This window comes from Dipodomys merriami, unplaced genomic scaffold (assembly GCF_024711535.1).
Source record: "Dipodomys merriami isolate MVZ:Mamm:240054 unplaced genomic scaffold, mDipMer1.0.p SCAF_4, whole genome shotgun sequence".
In the NCBI taxonomy this organism is placed as follows: Eukaryota; Metazoa; Chordata; class Mammalia; order Rodentia; family Heteromyidae; genus Dipodomys; species Dipodomys merriami.
Genome location: NW_027205603.1, coordinates 63777380 through 63800780, shown reverse-complemented (window position 1 = coordinate 63800780; position 23401 = coordinate 63777380). Strand labels below are relative to the sequence as shown.

Sequence of the window (23401 nt, the reverse complement as noted above, 5' to 3'; positions counted from 1 at the left end):
CCAGAGGATAGCAGCCTTACATTTGACTCACTTTTTAAATACATTTGACATTGCTGGCAGCCCCGGCCATCATCAGTCCCACTTAACATATTTCCAAAGGAGTCTGGTATGTTTGGGAGTGCCTCTTTGCTTCAGACTAAATTGGCCAACCTACAGGGTAAAAGTGCCGGAATCTCTTCAAGACTGGTTTGAACCTGTTTTGTGAACATAAGAGAAATATCAGACATCTGTCACTTTATCCAATTAAGTTGTACCTTTAGTATATTAATAGAACTATGAGTGCACAGCTTGTAGTTAACATAGGTCACCTGACTCCCCCTTTAGTAGATGATATTTCAGTGGATTTTGCAGTTTTTCTGACACCAGTCTGTCTCCTTATTTCTGCCTTCTCATTTCTTTAAATGATTGTCTTAACACAAATCGCATAAGCTGAAATTGCTCTGATTGTGACTGGTGACATTTGAGAGTTCCAATGCCTCTAAGAGCCCTGTTCAGTCTGGCATTTATCCATCTCCAAGTGAAAACCCATTTTCCTGGCAAGAAACCATTGTGAACCTAGACTAACATGGTAATTCAGAGGCCTGTGGATTTTTATGGCTGATGTTTGCTAGGTCAGGCGGGTAAAGCATTTCCCTCATTTGGTTATATTGTGGATTGATTTGAGCTTAACTTGATTTCAATCCAGGCAAGTGGAGTCGGTAGTTCTTATGTTTGGATTTTAGTTAGTAAAGTCCTGGCAATAAGTTATCTTAGCCCTACAATATAGTTTAACACCCTGAAACCAATGTCTGTTAGCTTCTTGCATTAAGAAGGGAGAAAATGCATTGTTACTCCAATTCTATAGTTTTGTTCTACTCAGAATTCTTGCCCACATGAAGCTAAATTTCATTTTCCCATATATCTTTTCTCTGTTCATTGCCTAACAAGCTGTACTAGTTTCTGCTAGTAATCTCACCTGCTTGACCTCCTATTCACCACTGCTGCATGGGAAAGAGTGTCTTGCTTTGTAGCTTCTCAGGAAGTGTCTGAGTCACATCTTCTATTTCCTGATGCCTAACAGAGCTCAGAAAATGCAATCTGTGCTCTTGTTAATGATGTAGCCAACCCACATTCTGTCTTTATGGTAAGCATATTCATACTCCATGGTATTATTATACAGGGGAGAAAAGCCCTAACTGAATGTGCTATCCATAGAAATGACATCAAGGTTGTTTGTGGATACAATAATCAACAATACCCACTGGCTTATTTCCAACAATCCTGTTCTGATCTTTGAACTTTGAATATCAGAACATCAGATATCTCTAAAGACTATCCTCTGTGATACCTGGATTCCTGTGCTCCATTTTAATTTTGCAATCAAATCTCATCCTTAACTAGAGTTTGGATAATTATTCCAGTAATATGTTTGGTAACTTATACTTAGGCCAAAATTCTTCTGTCATTTTTGCTTTGCATAGTTTATTCCTGTCATTTTGGCATATCACTCCCTGTAAAACTTTAGTCTCATTTTCAAATTTAGAAACCTTGCTGTGTACTCTCCTTTCCAAAACATAATAAACCATTAAATTGGATTGACTTAGGATTGATTTGTTGGGAAATTCCACAATTTACACTTCTCCATTTAATAATATCCATGCCTTACTACTTTGACATTAATTCTTGATCCATAGCAAAAACCCTCTGCTTGATTCTAGGATTACTCAAGAAGTAGTTATTGGTGTGAAAATCTTTCAAGATTTTTCCAAGAGTAAAATACACTCCCAAATTCTCCTTTCTTTACAAATTTACTTTTTTTGGGGGGGAGGGGAGGTCCAGTCATGGGGCCTGAATTCTGGGCCTGGGCGCTGTCCCTCAGCTCTTCAGCTCAAGGCTAGCGCTCTACCACTTGAGCCACAGCGCCACTTCTGGCTTTTTTTCTTTTTGCTTATGTGGTGCTGAGGAATTGAACCCAGGGCCTCAGGCATGCAAGGCAAGCACTCTACCACTGAGCCACCTTCCCAGCCCTGACAAATTTACTTTCTTTCCAAAACAACTTTTATGGAGTAGTCAAGCATTATTTCTTCTTGTAGAGGCCAGGTGGGCTTTGCTCTAACTGACTAATATTCAGTAATCCTATTTTTTGTTAATTCATAGTTAGTTCTCTTTTAGAGGTTTGATTTTCTACCACTATCCCTTCAGATCTGAAAAATAACAATCATATCTATAATGTCAATTTTCAAATGTTCTTTGAAAATTAAGAAAACTCCACATATCCATCTTATTTTAAAAAATTTCATTACATAATAAAAATTATCTAATGTACAGGTAGACAATGGGAAACACATGGGAAAATTAGGAAAAAAAGACCTAATCAAAATCATATTGCTCAGCGCAGCCACTTGGCTAGCATGCTTGTGGCCCTGAGGTTTGATCCTCTGTACTGCAAAAATGAAAAACAAAAACCTACATCATATTTTCAAGCACCTCGTTAAATATTTCATATTTCTTTTTCTTCTCTCTTCTTTCTGTTTTTTTAAGATCATTTTCCTATCAAGGTTTCCCTATAGGTCCTTCTGTAGGATTTACGTCTTTCTTTTATCTTTAACAAAATAACTCTTTATGTTTTTTCTTTTGGCCATTAGTTCATCTGGCAATTAATTTCAACTTGAAATACTCATTTGGTTTCTTCTGTGGTCATTAATGTCACCCTTAAGAGTTTTAAATGGACTTTGATATGTTATTTCTTTTTGTAAAAAAAGAACTTTAAGTGTTAGTAATTCTTAAAGTGTAAGCCTCTTATTCACCAGCATACTTCTGTAAACAATGAGCAAATATAACATTGAATCTTTCCTCTTTACTCTGTTCTCCTTGTAAAAACTTTGTACTCTTGATTTGTTTATAAGGCAAATAAATCTTCCTTTGAGATATGACAGGTTCTGTACTTATGTTTAGAGTCATAACTAGAACTTCTAGGTTTCCAGGTAACAATTTTTGAAAATACTCCTTTGAGCTTCATTAATTGCTAAGTAAACAGATCCATTCAGCTAAAACTTCAAGACTCTGCATTTAGATGTTCAAATATTATTAATATTTAAGAAGTCATCAAATACAATAATTGAGTAGATTTGATCATCATTCATTTACTTTTAACAGCTTCATTGAACTGCAATTCAGATTCCATATACTTAACCCTTTAAAGTATATAATGTCATGGTTATTATTGTATTCATAAGTAGATACAACCATCAACACCATCAACATTAGAGCGTTTTCATCACCTCAGAGGCAGCCCCTATTCTTTACTCCTCTTCCCTTTCTTCCCTTCCTGTATCCCTCCCTAGCCCTCCCCTGCGGTTCCTACCATATACTTGGTCTATATGATAATCTTATGTTTTATAGTTTGGGAAACCCTCAGACATTTTTCAATATGACTACACTATTTTACACAAACAAGATTTTAATTTTTCTACATCTTTATCAGTACCATATTTTGATACTAACCATCCTAATGGGTATGAAGTAGATTTAATTTCATCTCCCTTATGATTAATCATGTTAAACATTTTTTCATGGGCTTATTGGTCATTTGTATCATTTCCTTGGATCAATGTCTATTCAGTCATTTGCTCATTTAAATTTTAGGTTATTTGTTTTTTAATTATTATTTTGTAAGGGTTCTTTGTGTATTCTAGATATGAGTCCTTTAATGATTATCTACTTTTTTCTTTCCTTGCTCCTGCTTTTGGTGTCATATCTTTAAAAAAAAAAAAAAAGTAATGAAGGTGTATTTCCATGTTTTCTTCTGAAAGTTTATAATTTTTGTTCTTAACCAATTTTGACCAAAAATTTTATATGACATAATTAAGAGTCCAATTCTTTCCTTCCTTCCCTCCCTCCCTCTCTCCCTCCCTCTCTTCTTTCCTTCCTTCCTTCCTTCCTTCCTTCCTTCCTTCCTTCCTTCCTTCCTTCCTTCCTTCCTTCCTTCCTTCCTTCTTGCCTTCCTGCCTTCCTGCCTTCCTTCCTTCCATCTTTCCCATGTAGTTATCTGGTTTCCCCAATTTGCTGAATAAACTATTTTTCCTCATTAAAAAATTGTGTGTATATATGGCAAGGCACTGGTGGCTCATGTCTGTAATCCTAACTATTCAAGAGGCCAAAAATCTAAGGATTATATTCAATAAACTACTCATAAAAAGCCAGAAATGGCACTGTGGGTCAAGTGCAGAGCACTAACATTGAGCAAAAAAAGCACAGGGATAGCACCCAGACCCTGAGTTCAAGCCTCAGGACTGACGCACAAAAAAATTGTATGTATGTATGAGGTATGTGCATCTCTGTACAGATGCATGTAATATATTAGTATCAACTAGTTGCAGAGGTTTCATTTTGACATATAATGTATATCATAATGTATATAAATTTATCTGGATCAGATTCAACCCCTCCATCACTCTCATCAACGGCATCATTGTTTCATTTTTCACATGTACATAAATGTTTTGATCATATTCACCTTTCTTTGCCTGCTATCCTTCATCTTCCTCTTAGTAGTGCTCATGATGGGACCTGTTTTAAATTCCTCTAATTCATTTTTTGATGTGTATATTAACCCTTTATAGGGCTTACACTGTGGTATCTCACACATGCCTTATATATACACATATACAGTATGTGTGTGTGTGTGTGCTCGCACATACTTGCATCATTTGTCAAATTTGTCAAATTTGTCAACCTTATTTCCTGAACTATTAGAGTTCTAGTCAGGAAATTACTACCTATGCCAATATGTTCTAGTGTTTTCCCTACACTTTCCTGTAATCATTTCAAAATTTCAGATCTTACATTTTTCCCAGCATCTTTTGTTGAAGAGTTTATCTATCCTCCAAAATGCATTTTGGGCTCTTTTGTCAAAAACTAGATGGCTATAGCTGGGTAGATTTATTTCTGGGTCCTCTACTTGGTTTAATTGATCTTAATTTCTGTTGTCATACCAGTATCATGCTGTGTTTTTTATTTTGTTTTTGCCAGTCCTGAGACTTGAACTCAGGACCTGGGCACTGTCCCTAAGCTTCTTTTGCTTAAGGCTAGCACTCTACCACATCAGCCACAGTGTCACTTCCAGCTTTTTCTCTGTAATGAGGAATCGAACCCAGGGCTTCATGCTAGGCAAGTACTCTACCACTAAGGCATATTCCCAGCTGTTTATGCTGTTTTTTGTTACTATGACTCTAATACAATTTGAAGTTCTAGTTTTGTGGTACTTCCAGGATTGCAGTGGGGAGGGGGGGCGTGCCTGTGCACGCTGTTCAGGGTCTTTTGTGCTCTCATGTAAATTTTATGATTCACTTTTTTATTTCTGTGAAGAATAACATTGGGATTTTTATGGAGACTGCATTGAATCTGTAAGTTGCTTTCAATGGTATAGCCATTTTCATGATATTAATTCTTCCAATCCATTAGCATGAGAAATTTCTGTCTCCTAGTGTCTTCTTAAATTTCCTTCTTCAAAGTTGTATAGCTATTGTTGTAGCGATTTTTCACTACATTGGATAGATTTATTCCTAGGTTATTTTATTTTTTGGAGCTATTTTGAATGGAATTGTTCTCTTAATTTCTTCTGCAGTCTGTTCATTAGTGGTGTTCCATTTTTGTTGTTCTTCCGTTGGTTTTGTTTCCTGATACATTGCCAAAGGTATTTATCAGATTTAAACATTTTAGTGTGGAATTTTAATTATAAGATCATGTCATCTGTAATTAATTTGACTTCTTCCTTTCCTACTTGGGTCACTTGTTTTTCTTTCTCTTACCTTATTGCTCTGGCTAGGAATTCTAGTAATTTATTGAATAGGAGTGGAGATTGGACACCCTTGTCTCGCTCTTGACACTGGAGGAAATGATTAGTTTTCCCCATCTAGTATTATGTTGGCTAGAATTTTGTCATATATAGCCTTTATTATGTTCAGATCCATTTTTTCTATTCCTAGTTTTTTCAAAGCTTTTATTATAAATTGATGTTGAATTTTGTCAAAGTCTTATTGTTCATCATTTGAAATGATCATATGGTTATTATCTTTGATTCTGTTTTAATGCCACAGTACATTTATTTTAATTTGTATATTTCGAACCAAACTTGCCTGACTGAAATGAAACCATGTGTACAGTCACGGTATATAATCTTGAATCTTAATCATGGGATGATGTTAAATTTTGCTTGCAAATATTTTATTAAGAATTTGGGGGGCTGGGAAGGTGGCTCAGTGGTAGAGCGCTTGTCTTGCATGCCTGAGGCCCTGGGTTCGATTCCTCAGCACCACATAAGCAAAAAGAAAAAAGCCGGAAGTGGCGCTGTGGCTCAAGTGGTAGAGTGCTAGCCTTGAGCTGAAGAGCTGAGGGACAGCGCTCAGGCCCAGAGTTCAGGCCCCAGTGGGCCATTGATGCAGAAAAGGCTTTTTTTTGTTGTTGTTGTTTTTTGGATCCAGTCATGGGGCCTCAACTCTGGGCCTGGGCACTGTCCCTCAGCTCTTGTGCTCAAGGCTAGCGCCCTACCACTTGAGCCACAACGCCACTTCTGGCTTTTTTCTTTTTGCTTATGTGGTGCTGAGGAATCGAACCCAGGGCCTCATGCATGCAAGCCAAGCCCTCTACCACTGAGCCACCTTCCCAGCCCAAAAAAAAGAAGGAATTTTGGTGTCATCAAAGGATTGGCCTATAACTCATTTTTTTTTTCTGTTGGTATATCCCTGTCCTGTTTTGTAATGCATGTAATACTGGCTTGGTAGATGAATTCCTTATACAAATTGACAAAGAGCTCATAGTGGAAGCTTGGAAAGAAAGAATACAACTTCTACCACTAGTAGAGAGCACATAGAGTAAACGAGGGTTTGCTTCAAGGGACGACTGATAGCTCACAGCGGATGCTCAAGCAGAAAGCAGTCTCTGCTTATTAGAAATACTGGCTACACATTAGAAATGACAAAATAATGGCATTTGCAGGGAAATGGATGGAGCTAGAAGGAATCATGTTGAGCGAGGTAAGCTAAGAACGAAGAGACAAACAGTACATGGTCTCCCTGATAAGTGGATGCTAAATCCAAAATGTTAGGTGATATGACAAAACTAACAGGACTTAAGAAACAAAGAACTCCCACTCATCTGGTTGCACCACTACCAAATATCCCCATGCTGCTGATTACATATATGGTATATAACATGTGAGCACCATTATATATTACAGACTGTGATAGACAATTTGCTCCAGGAAAGTTAGAATGAACTTGTGACTTTAAATGAGCATCATTATTCCACAATACTGTGAATTTCCGGAAATTAAGTAATCACTTAATCACAATCAAAAAAAGAACCTCGGGGAAGGGAAGGAGGGAGGGGATGGTAGGGGGAAAACAATGGAGGGGGGAACAATGTTCAAGAGGAAGTGTACTTATTACCTCACTCATGTAACTGTAACCCTCTGTATAGTATCTTTACAATAAAAAAATTAAAAAAAAAAAGAAATACTGGCTACAGAAACTGCTAGGAAGTTGCTTTAGCTGCTTGCTTACACACAAGTTGCTTTTGCTCCTTGGAATATATATAGGGACTTAAAACAGTTGCAGGCCAGGAAATCCTGAGCCATTCCCCCATGGCATTCAACAAGACTTTCACCAGAGGTAGACATAGAGTAGATGTTCTGACTCTGAGTGAGCTGAAAGCTTACATCGAGGGCTTAGGAAACAGTGAGGAACTCTCAGTGTGTCAATTTGTATAAAGAAGTTATCTGAGAATGCTATTGCATTAATAAATCAGTTTGGAGAACATTAACATTTTAGCAGTGTTATATCTTCTGATTCATGAACATAGGGTATTTTCCTATTTATTTATATATTTTACATCTCTGTAGAATGTTGTTAGTTTTTAGAGCATAAGTTTGTACAACTTTCATTAGCTTTAATCTTATATATTTCATTCTCTTTGATGCCATAGTAAATAGTTTGTTTTCTTAATTTTGATTTCTGGATTCATCGTTGCAAGTATATAATACATTTAATTTTTATAGAGTAATCTTGCATCTGCAATTTTGCTGAATTCACTTATTAGCTATAGTAGTTTTTTTTTTAGTGTATTCCCAGTAGGTTCCTATATACAAAAGCATATATTCTTTGTTGTTGTTATTGTTGGTTGTAGGGCTTGAACTCAGAGCCTGGGTGCTGTCCCTGAGCTTTTTTGATTAATGCTAGCTCTCTACCACTTTGACCCACAGAGCCACTTCTGGCTTTCTCGTAGATAATTGGTGATAAGAGTCTCATGGTCTTTTGTTTCTGGGCTGGCTTTAAATGGCAATTCTCATAGCTCAGCCTCCTTAGTAGCTAGGATTGTAGGCATGAGCCACTGGCACCCGGCCAAAATCATTTATTCTTTTGAAATAGTTTTAGTTTTTCCTTGTCAATCTGGATTCATTTATCCCTTTTTCTTGCCCACTTCCCAACCATGTTCATAAGAGATAATATTCTGTAGTCTTGTTTTCTTATATAGGAATTATCTGTTTTTATATCAATGTAATGCTGACTTCAGAGAACGATTGAGAAGTATTCTTTCTTCTTTTATTTTTTAGAAGCTTGTGTAGAATTGATGTTAATTTTTGTTGAATATTTAACACAGTTCTATGGTGAAGACATTTGGGCCTCAGCTCCTATTTTAAAAAATACTAATTCAAGCTGGTAGCTCATACCTATAATCCCAGATACTCAGGAGGCTAAGATCCAAAGAACGTGGTTCAAGTCCAAACCTAGACAGAAAATTCCGTCAGGCTTTTATATCCAATTAACCACCAAAAAAGCTGGAAGTGAAGCTGTATCTCAAGTGGTAGAGTGCCAGCCACTCTACTGAGTGTTCAGTGAGAACACAAGGCCCTGAGTTCAAGCTTCAGTACCAGCATACACATACAAAATATATATTAATTCAGTGTCTCCACTTGCTATATTTCCATACAAAGTTTTCTGTTTCCTATTGAGTCAGTTTGGGTAGTTTGTATCTTTCCCTTGATTCCCAATTCTCTTTCTAAGTTTTTCTGTTGATTTGTTTCTAAGCATTGGCATATGTGATGAGCCAACACCAGAATTGTGGACCACAAATAAATGTGACTGAATGTAGTATTTGTTAGCACTGAAAAGCAGGCAAGTGTCAATGACTTGTAGAGTAAAAGAAGCCAGTATGTACATGAAATATAGCCAGGGGAGACCAGACCCCATAGAAAAGATCAGAGCCAGTAGTATGCAAACGTGGAAAGGCAAAAGAGCAATACAAGAAAAAGCAGATCAAGGCTCAGACAGAAAGGTCCAATCCCAGAAATAAGAACAATTCTGGACCAATTCATTTAAGGATATTTTCTGAGCTCTTAGTGACAGCAGGAACCATTCCCTGATTTTGGTGCCTCAGGATTCAAAGATACCAACATATGAGACCATCTGACCACATTGGAAACTTAAAGAAAGTAGAAATAAGATAAAAATCCTAGAAAAGTTTATGTAGCTTGTGCAAGATATACTCTAAACAAAACCCCTTAACTGTGACAGAGATGCCCAACGATAATTAATTTAACTTATTATTAATATATGTGATTTAAAAATCCATTCTTATGCTATTCATGATAATGCCAAATAATGAACAAACTGACATCTTTTTCAGTCTTGGGGCTTGAACTCAGGGCCGGGTACTGTCCCTGAGTTTTTGAGCTCAAGCCTAGCATTCTACCACTTGAACCATAGCTCTACTTCCAGCTTTTTTGCTGATTAATTGGGTATAAGAGTCTTGTGGACATTCTTATCCCAGTTGGCTTTGAAGTGTGATCTTCAGGTCTCAGCTTTCTGAGTAGCTAGGATTTATAGCCATGTGCCACTGACGCCTGGCTTAGACTGATATTTTACATGTCCCTGAAGCAAGAAATTATTCTCACATATTTTACAATATAAAAGCTGAATTTTCCAAATTCTAAAAAGAATGGGTAACATGAACCCATTAAATAAATAAAAGAAGTAAAATGGAAAATATTTTTATCACATATTTGATTAAAATATTTATTATTATGCATATCTGGAAAAAAAGACAGTCCCTTGAGGGATACAAATTCCAAGTGAGATGGGGTTTATTTTAAAGGGAGAAAGCCACAGCTATGCTAATAATCCCTTTTAAGATTCTGTGGATAACATGAGACCCACAGTAGTATCTAACATAAACATGTAAAGAGATTTGAGAGAAACATAACAAAAATAAACTCTGAGAATCACCCCCACTGAGTTTTTCCAGCCTCTGGCCCTTTTAAAATCTCAAGGAAAGGACAACAACTCATTGAAGGGTAGAAAAAGCATAAATCAAGGCCAGAAAAATCACTTTGTGAACTTCTCTTTAAAAAAATGTAATTTAAAAAGAAAAGATATAACTAGATAGGTATTGAGGTTAATTGATTATTAAATGTGTTATTGACAGGATCAGGATTGTTTTAGTGGAAAGTGCAAAACAAAACAAAGCAACCTAAATTTAGTCTAGTTCCAAAGGTAACTAGAAATGTATATTGATGCCATCATTCTCTGGTCTTTTCTCTTAGCTCTGCCTTCTCCTTCCTGTCCCCTCCTCACCCCTCCCCATCTTCTTTTATCTCATGTGGCTCAGGAAGATAGGCTCTAACAAAAATATTCCTTAGAGCTAATTTTGTCGATTAAATTGAAGGACTAATGAACATACTTCAGGATAGTAGAACTATAGTAGCAACAAGGAAGACAACAAAAAGGGCCCAGAGAAAAGCTATCTCAAGATCATTCTGACTCTGTGACCCTTGTCCTTTCAACTATAACCTCACCGTAAGAACCTTTCTCCCATGATGGAAAGGAGGACATTGGTCAAGACACATTGTACACTTACTTAAAGATAGTTGGGGTTTTTTTTTGAAATGGAAAAGGGAACCTTTCTCTCTACTGTCTTGGACCTGAGGAGCTTCTCCACATCACTCTTTCCAGAAAAGTGATGTAGAAAAGCACTTGTCCTGAGTAGTGCTGTACACTGCTGTAGAAAAGAACATACTTAATGCTGGACGTCCATTGTTCACCAGTATTCCTAGTAACTCAAGAGGCTGAGATCTGAGGATCTCAGTTCAAAGCTAGCCTGGGCAGGAAAGTCCATGAAACTCTTATCTCCAAGTAAGTACCAAAAAGCTGGAAATGGAGCTGTGGCTCAAGTAATAGAGTGCTAGCCTTAGTAAAAAACAAAAAACAAAAAACAAAAGTACTTCAGGAACAGTGATCAGGATGTGAGTTCAAGCCACAAAATCAGTACATACACACACACACACACACACACACACACACACACACACACACACTATGTAAAACTGCTTTGTGTGAACCTGGAATACAGAGGCCAATGAAGTAGATGAAGTGTTTTAGTGTTTTAACTCATGGGAATTGTGGGGGGTGGGGGAGGGAAGAAAGGAGAGAGAGAGATGGAGTGAGAGAGAGGGAGAGAGGGAGAAAAAGGAAAGAGTTAGAATGAATTCCAGGGAAAGTCTCTTTAAGAATGTGACATCTGAGCCTCTGACTTAAAGACAAGGTATCTGGAACCATATGAAGATCACTTCTAGGAGGACAGAGAAAATCTCTGGGGAAGCACCAGGTAAACTTCCGCCTCAATCACAAGAAGAGTTTGGCCATGTGAGGGTCATACACCTGCCATATTCATGTAACTCAGGCTCTCACCTTCTCTCATCCTTGTGGTTACGGTAACCTATTGGCCAATATTGCCACCTCTGTTTGGAAACCTTGACTCCTCCATTCTGGGTTAGATGATTGCTCTGTGCACTGCTAAGCACTGTGACCTCACCTTAATCTCATCAGTTGATTGTAATTTTCAGGTTGTTTCCTCTTTTACCATACAGTAATCTCCATGAAAAATCCATTGTTGTAGCATAATATCCCAGTGCAGAATAAATAATTTATTTAAAGCTACACAAAACTGACAGAACAAGAGGCAAATTATAGATTTAAATTTCCAGAAAACTGAATGAATAAATAATGTTCAGGGAAATTTTGAGTAACATTTCATAACATCGAAGTAAAGAGGTAAGGTAAAGAGGTAAGTAAAATGATGAGACTGAACATAATACTTACAGAAAATGTACTCAACAGTTGTTTTTTTTCTATTTTACCTTTTTCCTTTCAGAAACTTCTTATCCAACATTGAGTGTGGATCAATCACTTGACCTCTCCATTACAGCCATAGGAAAGGGCACATAACCCAGGCCTGCCACCCCGTTCCCTTGAACCTGGTGATACCGGAGTAGAAGAATGCCCTGCTCAGCTACTACAAGGTCAGTCATCATTATTGTGGAAGGACTGATTAAGAATGTCTTTTAGTATCTCAAATTATGAGCTCTTTTTTTTCCTTTGGTCCATGGTGGGGCTTGAACTCAGGGCTTGGGCACTGTCTCTGTGCTCTTCAGCTCAAGGCAAGCGCTCTACCACTTGAGCCACAGTGCCACTTCTGGTTTTCTTGTGGTTTATTTTATTTTATTTTTTTGGTCCGGTCGTGGGGCCTGAACTCTGGGCCTGGGCACTTCAGCTCAAGGCTAGCGCTCTACCACTTGAGCCATAGCACCACTTCCAGCTTTTTTCTTTTTGCTTATAGGGTGCTGAGGAATTGAACCCAGGGCCTCATCCATGCAAGGCAAGTGCTCAACCACTGAGCCACCTTCCCAGCCCCTCTTGTGGTTTATTGGAGATAAGAGTCTCACAGAGTTTCCTGCCCGGGCTGGCTTTGAACCGTGATCCTCAGACCTCAGCATTCTGAATTGCTAGGATTACAGGCGTGAGCCACTGGCGCCTGGCTTCAAATCATGAGCTCTTAAGAACACGGTTTTTAGGTAGAGCAAGCCACATCAGAATTAAGCCAAAACAGAAAAGTAAAGAAGTAACAATTTTGTTCAAATTTTATTCTTCTGAAATGGTCTTACTATGTAAACTAGGCTGGCTTTGAACTCATGATCCACCACCCTTAGCCTCCTCTGTGCTAGGGTTACAGCAGGCCCAGCTCTCCGTTCAGTTCTTGAATCTTTGCATCTTCCTGGGTCTCAAGTCAGATCTCACAATCAAACTTCCCAGTTATGTGAGATCTAACCTTTTTGTTCACTTATAATCATGAGATAAATGTCACAAATAGAATATAGAAAGTGTCAGGCCTTGATATATAGCATTGGCAGAGTTGAGGCGTGGTAAGGGGTAATAAGGATCTTATGATCTCCACCTGGGAACTGGACACATAGGTTATACATTAAACTATGAATTAAAGTTAAATTGTAAAATCACTTGTATTTTGGAAATTTGATCATATGCCTCTAATAGTGCTTTAGTGGCTTGGAACTATTTCAAGAATAAGTTAATGATTTTTATGCTTTTAGTAATGTCAAGAAAAATATAGTCTTCACTGAATAGTTAAACATAGTATATTGTCCAGTGGTTCTATTCCTAGCTACTTCAAAAGAAAGTAAAACATTCCTATATAAATACTTGTGGATGAACATTTATAGAAAGTGTCCATAATAGAGTAGGAAACACCTAAAAGTCTATCAATTGTTGAATAGATTAAAAAATGTAGTATATCCACACTATGCCATAGCATTTAGCAGTAAAATGTGCTAAAATTCTGATACAGCCTACCTTAAAAAATATTCTCAATGAAAGAAGCCATTAAAAACAATAAAATGAAAGCCAGGTACAGGAAGCATATACTTGTAATCCTAGCTACTTGGGAGGCTGAGATTTGAGATTCTTGGTTGAAAGCCTGCCCAATCTGTGAGACTCCAATGTTGAATTAACCTGCAAAAAGCCAGAAGTGGAGTTTGTAGCTTAAGTTGTAGAGTTCTAGCCTTGAGCAAAATGCTCAGGGACAGCCAGACTCTGAGTTCAAGATCCAGGACCAACACACACACACACACACACACACACACACACACACACACACACACACACACACACGCACACACACACACACCACATAGAATAAACTTTTAAAAAAGAAAAAAGCCAATTACAAAGAACCTCAGATACACAATCCCATTTTATTGTCTAGAATTGAGGTGTGTTGGTAGATCCAAGGTAACAAATACAAGGCCCTAGATTTGATCTCCAGCATTGAAAAAAAAGGTCAGGGATAGGCAATTTTACAGACAGAAAATAGGTAAGTAGTTGCTTGGCGTGGTAAGGAATAGGAGATTGGGAGATAAATGGCAGTGGGAACAAATCTTCTTTGGAGTAAAGGAAACATTTTAAAATCAATTATAGTGATAGATACCCAACTATGTGAATATACTAAAAAGTCCAAAGAACTTACTTTGCTACCAGGGCAGGGTCCTTACTTTTCTTTCTAATAGCATAGATGTATTCCTTATGTTACACCACAAATGAAGTATTGAATATATTTGGCATTATTACATTCTTATTTACCCATAGGTTTGTTAGGAGATAAAGAATGATATCTGGGTCTAATATTTTAGAGCACAAAATGGTGGGTGGATGAATTTAGGGAGAGGAAGAGAATGTGTTTTAACTTGTAGAAGAGAAATTTATATGGTAATAGGAATCCTTTAAAAATCAATGTATGGAAGTGTGTGTGTGTGTGTGTGTGTGTGTGTGTGTGTGTGTGTGTGTGTGTGTGTGTGTGTGTGTGTGTGTGTATGTGTGTCTCAGATCCTGGGTAGTTTAGGAATGGAATGTAATAGACATCAACTCTGTCTTTGTCATTTCAGCACCTCTTCTGTTTGGGAATAGTCTTTCAACATCTGGTAGACATATGGTCTATTCTCCTCAATTCTGATTGGTCTTGGATACATCACATAATAAAACCAATTAGAATCATTTTATTGTGTGGAATTTATATGGATTCTAGGAGAGAAAAGCCAATTCTCTTTGTGATATCTCAAGCCATAAGTAGCCTCTAAGCTTGCAGCTCCTGGGAGCTATTTTTGTTGCCATTTTTAGTAAGCCTGTCAAGAACAAAGCTAACACAGAGAAACATAAGCACTAATGGGCCAAAGATTTATGTGTGTTGTTCACTGTGGCATCTCGGCACTTAGAATAGAGTCTGGCACTTAGGAGATGTTCAGCGAATGTTAGTAGAATGAGTAAAATCAAAACTGAGAAATGGAACAGAAAAAAAAATGCTGATGATGTGGTCCAACCTTCTGGTTCCAGTCATCTCTAGAGACAGCCGTTTGGATTTCCTTGGAACAAATCTCTTTATTATTTTAATTAGTGAGGCAGGGATTCCAAATTGGCTTACTCAATACCACTCCAAACCCCATGACTTTGTTGACACCAGAGGCTGGAAAAACTAAAGTCTACATTATACATGTGCTTTTGTAGTGACAGTTTCTGTATGTGAGGTAGCATTCACTAGATAGATAGTTGAGTGGCATTTGGTAAGGGCTATTGAGCCTTATGAAGTGGTTACCTTGCTACCTACAGCAGTGGCTATGTCAGAATCTGCAGTGATAACAACTACTTCCTGGTCTACAGCTTTGTTGACCATGGCTGGGCAGTATAGTCTTTCAGTCAGTAGTAGGGCTGTGACAGCAGTAAAGGAAAATTAGATGTCATTCCAGGAATTCTAGAAACTCTGGCCTCCTTCCTACAAATCTAATCATTCTGAAACAAGTTAATGCACTCTACTAAGTTCTGCTTGAGTGAATTATTTTGGTCTAGCATTTAACTATGATCAGTATAGCTAATGTAAGCTGATTTTCTATTAACAGCAACAGATTAGTTTTGTAGACATTCTATTGTTGATAAGCAACAACAAATGGAGTAAGTTACTATTAAAAATCTATGACATTTCCAAGTGTATGAACATAGAAAAATCATTAATTTCAGTGGAAGTATTAGTCTGTCCACAGACTTCCGTGAAATAATAGTGAAAACTCAAGAGGGAGAAAGCTATAATTATGCAAAGATGTCAGAAGAATGGCATCCTCAGATATAAAGCTCTCTATGTATCCTTTCTGAAAAACTTTTCAAAGATGAGCTCTGTGAGTCCAAAGGAGTTTTTCACAACGAAAGCATCAAAGATTGAGAAATTGCAGCGGAAAAGAACTGCTGACATGTAGCAATATGAAGTAACTATATAAAGATAAAATTCCTAAATATATTACAAAACTTGGTGCCAAATAAAAACCATTATGAAAGCAATATCCTTTTTTATGCAGAGGGAGGGCTATCTATTAGAGTTTTGGAAAGCAATAGAAATAAAAGTGATTGAAATAAACTCTTACTTTCTTAGGCAAAATAAAGAAAAATTTGCCAGGTTTGGTAAGCTCTTCCCTATAATCCCAGTACTTGGGAGGCTGGGTCAGGAGGATTGTGAGTTTGAGGCCAGCCTGGGCTACAAAGCAAGACCCTGCCTCAGAATAAAAATGTAACAACTATTTTAAAAAGGGAATTTATTAGAGGGATATAAAGTGCCACAAAACCAAAATTAAAAGTCATAAAATCAGGCATCAGAAAGAACAAGAACAGAGGAAGTTCAGGAATCTGAAAGGAACAACCTGACATCTTCAGGTCATTGCCAACTGCGATGTTCCACTCCAATCACAGTGTGTTTGGGTCATATAAATTCAAAGTGTTTCTGAGTACTCTGCTTATTAGCAAGTAGAAGCAAGTAGAAAAGGAGAGTAGGGGTGTAGCTAAGTGGTCTAGTACTTATGCCTATCAAGTCTAAGGCCTTGGTAATCCCAGGAACACACATATCCCCACAGCATAGTTTCAGGTCGTCAAGAAGGCTGAGGCAAAAAAGTCTAACTTGAGCTTAGAAGTTTGAAACAAGTAGTGAAATTCCCTCTCAAAAAAAAAGGAAGGATAGAAGAAAGGAAAGAAGGAAGGAAAGGAGGAAGAGAGGGAGGGAGGAAGGGAGGGAAAAATAAAGAGAAAAAAGGAAAGTAAAGCAGAAAAGAAACTTTGCTAAATCAATAGCTCTAAAGTAATGATTAAGAATGCTTATTTTTCCAGGCTGGGAAGGTGGCTCAGTGGTAGAGTGCTTGCCTTGCATGTATGAGGCCCTGGGTTCAATTCCTCAGCACCACATAATCAGAAAAAGCCAGAAGTGTCACTGTGGCTGAAGTAGTAGAGTGCTAGCCTTGAGCTGAAGAGCTGAGGTACAGCGCCCAGGCCCAGAGTTCAGGCCCCACAACCGGCAAAAAAAAAAAAAAAAAATGCTTATTTTTCCCAGTACAATAGTATCTCTGGACCTATAAAATGATGAAAGAGCCCCAGTGCATAGCTGAAACTATGGTCAGTACTTAACCTACATATGTATACTGTATTTATTCCTGAATATAATACCTATGATAAAGTCTAATTGATGAATTTGGTACAAAAAGAGATTAACAACAATATGTAATAATAAGCTAGAACAATTAGAACAATACACATTATGAAAGTTATGTGAAGGATCACACCTATAATCCTAGCTACTCAGGAGGTTAAGATTTGAGGATCACAGTTTGAAGCCAGCCAAGGCAGGAAAGAATGTGAGACTCTGACTGCCATTAAACCAAAAATGCCAGAAGTAGAGTTGTGGCTCAAGTAGTAGAGCACTACCTTGAACAAAAGAAACTCATGGATAGCACTCAGGCTCTGAGTTCAAGTTATAGGCCTGGATACACATACACATACACACACACACACACACACACACACACACACACACACACACACACAGAAAGTATGTGAAAATGGTCTCTCTCAAAATATGTCAGTATATTGTATTGATTCTTTTTCTTGCTGATTATAAATAATGGAAACATAGATATTGGATGGAGTGGGAGTATAATACATACAATTAGAAATAATACATGGTTGTACTAGAAATAATTCACTATCATTCTTTAATATTTTCTTGATATTCTTCCAGCTTCCTAACAGGCTTTTTCTCACATCATTTGCTAGAATGGCAACATAGCCCCATTTCTAAGCCAATAAACGCAAAGAGAATGTAGTTACATATGTTTAATCTTAGTTCAATTAAGATTCTTGACTGGGCACCAGTGGCCCCTGCCTTATAATACTAGCTACTAGAGTTGGAGATGGGGAGAATCATGTTTCCACACCAGCACAGACAAAAAAGTTCATGAGCTCATTACCTCAATTGAAAATGTTGGGTGTGGTAGTACACACTTGTCATTGGAAGTGTAAATAGGAGGATCATGATCCAGGTAAATAATGAGACTCTCAAAGTAACCAGTGCAAAAGGTTTGGAGGAATGGTACCTGCCTGGCAAGCATAAAGTTATTAGTTCAAACTCCAGTATTCCCCCTGACCCCTCGAAAAGAACTACTCTGTGCACTAGGGCAAAGCTCAATCTCTGTATCTTGTGCTTGTTATTTTTTGAGATAAAGTCTTATGTCTTACCCAGATGCTTAGCTGGATCATGATCCTCTTATTTTTCACTTCTCACAGCAACAGAGATGAAAGGCATATACCACTAAGCCCAGCTTCTTTCACCAAGAAAGAGTATTATGGACTTTTCTGCTTAGGCTAAACTACAATTGTGATCCTCCAGTCTCAGTCTCCCCCATAACTAGGATGAGCTGTGTGTAAACACTGTATACAACTATTAGTTTAGAATGAAGGGGGAGGGGGATGGGAGTGTCTCATGAATTTTTTGCCCATGTTAGCCTTGAACAGCAATCTTTTTTTTTTTTTTTTTTTTTGGTCAGTCATGGGGCTTGAACTCTGGGCCTGGGCGCTATCTCCCAGCTCTTCAGCTCAAGGCAGCACTCTACCACTTAAGCCATAGAGCCATATCCAATTTTCTAGTGGTTTATTGTAGATAAGAGTCTCACAGGCTGGCTTTGAACCACGATCCTCAGATCTCAGATCTCCCGGGCAGCTAGGATTACAGGCGTGAGCTGCCAGTGCCTGGGGAAGTTGTCTCTTTGAAGCCTATTTAAAAAAAAAAAAAACAAAAAACTATGGTTGTTTTACAACTTGAAAATTTTTAAAAGGTGTTTTATTTAGCAAGTAAAAATAGCCATTGGTCAGGACAAAACAGTGGTGTTAGTATTTAAAATCCCCCCAGGGTGCAGCTGACTTTGATTCACTGTTTTTAGAGTCTGGGACAACGCCAGGCTCTTCTCTTTGCTGCTTCCATCACTATAGTCCTTGCTTCATATTCAGGACAAAAAAACATCTGGAGCTTTTGCAAGTTGTTGAGAATATTTTTTATCCAATTCAGGTATATATTTTACAAAGTCTACTGAATGAGTTGATTTAACATTTGATGATATCAAACTTTTGGTGGATTTCTGTAAATTTGTGTCCCAGATATTACTATTACCACCTCAGTGGAAGTATCTAAACTTTCCCCAAAGTCTTGATATCTCTCTTATCCTAGGTCAGTGGTCTTATTAAATTGCCTTTAGGAATATCTAGGAGAAATAATCAAAGAATGAATTTTGCTGTTAAAACATGGTTTTTAATCACCTATTCAAGCAAGGCATTATGAAGTCACAGATTCATAGATTCAGCTCTGAAAATTGGATGAAGGATTCATGACTCTTTATTGTCATCTTCAGGTCAGACCTTTATTCAACATATGTTGGGTATTTTTGTTACATGAGTCCAGCAAATGTAAAAGGGTAATTGTGGGATCTGCCACCCTCCCACCTTGTATAATAATGTAAGCTAATATAAAAATCATGTAAGACTTTAGTGGAAACCCTGTTCAAATATGAATAGCCAAATATTGCAGAGAGGAAGTCAGTCTGATTACTTATCCTATTGCTATAATCATGCATTCTTTCTTTCATTGTTGAGAGAATCTCTTTTACTTTCTCCTATCAAATAACCTAGAAAACACACTTCAACTGCATTTCCTACCAATAATGTCCAACATTTAGAAAGTAATAAAATGAAATTTCTTTCCTTCCTTCCTTCTTTCTTTCTTTCTTTCTATCTTTTTTCTTTCTCTCTCTCTTGCTTTCTCTTTTTTCTTCCTTTTCTTTCTCTGTCATTCCTTTATTTCTCTTTCCCTTATTCTTTTTTCCTTTCCCTTCTCTCCTTTCTCTAGCCCTCTCTCTGTTCATTCCTTCCCTCCCTCCCACCTTCTTTCCCTCCCTCCCTCCCTCTTTCCCTCCCTCCCTCCCTCCTTTCTTCCTTCCTTCCTTCCTTCCTTCCTTCTTTCTGCAGGAATGACTCTCATTAATGCAATCTCAAGGCTTTGGGAAAGGATAGTCATTCCAGTCCTTCTTGGGGCAACAGTTTGGATGTTTAAACAGGACATTCACAATGGACAGAGTCCAGCATTCCTATCTCAAGGAGTCTTTAATTTTCTTCCTGTATCTATGCCAAGTGATTTTGGCATCTATAGTTCCCTCAACTAGGGCCAGTGTTGGAGCCTGCTTTGCCTTGTCCAACCCAGTTAGACACCCAACACTTGAGCCAGTACTTTGCTGCGCTTTTGGTTAGTGTGTCTATTTTGAAAAATGCAGTTCAGTCTAAAATTATGTTGCTCTCTTCTTGCTTGAGTGCTTTCAGAGTATATTCCCACAAAAATTACTCCAAAAGTTTATTTAAAGTAGCAAATCTCAGCAACCTTTGCAGTTCAAAAAGCCTTCAAAAGGACAGTCCTGGCCAAATAACTGAAGCAGATGCTGTTGCCTGTTCGTGTCCTTTATGTGCTTACACAGCAGTAGGGTGAATTGAAGGACCTATTATGTTTAAAGTGCCAGGAATGATGTGGGGAAAATCTGATAAAGATATCGTCTCAAACCATTTTTAAGTAATTCAAGTATTATCAAAATACTTCAAGGATCTTTTGGAAAATGTATATACACACCTGCTCCCACCACTGGGGTATATCAGAATGGTGCTAGGGTAAGGAGATCATACGTATTAGGACAGTTCCCTAGTTTTTCTCCCCCTACCCAGCCCCCTCAGCTCATTAGCTCTTTAACCACAATGCACATGCACCTTAATTGTGACTGAAGCGTAAAGAACAGAATAAAACTGCTGTTTACAATTAATTGTAAGATGGTGACTCTTTTTTTTACTGTAACATATTGTATTAATGTTTCCAGCAATTCTCTCCTCAAAAAAATGGGTATATAAAATATGTTACCCCCACCCTCCTTTTCTGGGTTAAGAATGTGACTTAGACCAGAAGCTAAAGGAAGTTGACAATGTGCCAGTTCTATGTAGACACTTTACAAGAGGCAATGTGTGTTTCTGCCCATTTTTTTTGTGTTCCCTCTACCAGGAGAATGGCATGTCCTTCCAATCTGGTTCCCAGAAATCATAGCCACTGAGAAATTGTGTGAGCAAGAAATAAATGCTTGTTTCTGAAGCTGTTGAGATTTTAAGTTGTTGCTATAGCAAGAGAGAACTAAATTTCTTTGTATAAGACAGTGGGAAGGGGCTGGGAAGGTGGCTCAGTGGTAAAGTGCTTGCCTCACATGCATGAGGCCCTGGGTTCGATTCCTCAGCACCACATAAGCAGAAAAAAGCCAGAAATGGCGCTGTAGGTCAAGTGGTAGAGCGCTAGCCTTGAGCTGAAGAGCTGAGGGACAGTGCCCAGGCCCAGAGTTCAGACCCCACGACCAGACCACCCCCCCTCCCCCCCAAAAAAAGACAGTGGGAAAACTGTTTTATCAGTAGAAGGGGAATTGGCCTACTCATTGTTTACTGAAAATAAAAGAAAGAAATCAGAATTCTAAGCAATGAAGCAGGAACCTGGAAATCCCCAAAGGGACTTTTAGACCAGGCATATTTTTTTTTGGTGCTGGCCCTGGGGCTTTAACTCGGGTCCTAGGCTCTGTCCCTGAGCTGCTTTTTGCTCAAGGCTAGTGCACTACCACTTAAGCCAAAGCGCCACTTCTGGCTTTTTGGGTAGTTTAGTGGAGATCAGAGTCTCAAAGGCTCCTCCTTCCCAGGCAGGCTTTGAACTGCTACCCTCAAATGTCCGCCTCTTTAGTAGCTAGGATTACAGGTCAGTCAATGGTTAGGTGCCTAATTAGATCAGGTGTGTGTGTGTGTGTGTGTGTGTGTGTGTGTGTGTGTGTGTGTGTGTGTGTGTGTGTGTGTGTGTGTGTCTGTGTAATTTTATTGTACAGAGGGTTTACAGTTACATAAGTAAGTTGATGAGTACATTTCTTGTCAGACATTGTTACCCCCTCCCTGTTTTCCTCCACTTTCCTTCCCCCCTACCCTCCCCACTAAGTTGTAAACTTCATTTCCAACTTAGTGTCTTACAAGTATGGCTGTTGCATTGGTTCACCCTTTGTCCTTTGTCTCACCATTTTGTTATTCCCCTTCCCTTCCCAGAGCAGATAAACATATGTACAAGACACAGGGTACCAAAAACAAAAACGTGACAACAGGGGATAAACCAAAGGTGGCTAAAACAAAGGAAAAAAGAAATAACTTCACACAGTATATAAACAAAGGAGTGGATAACAATGCTCAACAAGAAATATACTCATTACCTTACTTATGTAACTGTAACCCCTCTGTATAGTACCTTTACAATATTTGTTTTTGGGGGGTCGTGGGTCCTGAACTCTAGGCCTGGGCACTATCCCTCAGCTCTTCAGCTCAAGGCTAGCTCTCTACCACTTGAGCCATAGCACCACTTCCAGCTTTTTCTGCTTAAGTGGTGCTGAGGAATCAAACAAGCTGCCTTCCCAGTCCTACAATAAAAATTTAAAAAACCTTTTATGAAAGAAGTAAAATGTCAAAATAATTTGTATGACTACTCATTGATAAGAGCATATTTTAAATGTATTAAATTAAAAATATACACTGTTAACAAAAAGAAAAATTAAAAAACCTCTTGTTTCCATATCTTGTAGTTCATTTCAATTAGCATCATTTTATATAGTCACATGTACATAGCTATTGAGCTATTGTAATCCTCTGCTAGGACTATCCTAGACATAGACTAATTATTACAAATGAGTGAAACCATAGAGCCTATGTTTCTTTGAGTCTGGCTTACTTTACTTAATATGATTTTTTCCAAGTCTTTCCATTTCTTTTTGAATGGGGTGGTATCATTCTTTCTGATGGAAGCATAGAATTCCACTGTGTATATATACTACATTTTCTTGATCCATTGATCTACTTCAGGGCATCTGGGTTAGTTCCATATCTTAGTTATGGTAATGAACAAAATCCATATGGAATAATAGAAGACCCTGAATAGCAAAAACAATCCTTAGCAGGAAAACCAGTGCTGGAGGAATATCAATTCCAAACTTCAAACTCCATTATAGCTGGGCGGTGGTGGCTCACGCCTGTTATTCTAGCTACTCAGGAGGCTGAGATCTGAGGATCGCGGTTCAAAGCCAGACCAGGCAAGAAAGTCCGTGAGACTCTTCAATAAACCAAGA

General features: G+C 38.1%; 1 long non-coding RNA gene across 2 annotated transcripts in view; it reads right to left on the bottom strand.

The window, feature by feature from the left end:
- LOC138805893 (uncharacterized) overlaps positions 1 to 23401 on the bottom strand; it is a 58928-nt gene that overhangs the window by 19656 nt on the left and 15871 nt on the right. For both annotated transcript variants that reach the window (XR_011365668.1, XR_011365667.1), the window contains exon 3: positions 32 to 194. This is a non-coding gene — a long non-coding RNA (uncharacterized lncRNA). The remainder of the gene's footprint in view (positions 1 to 31; positions 195 to 23401) is intronic.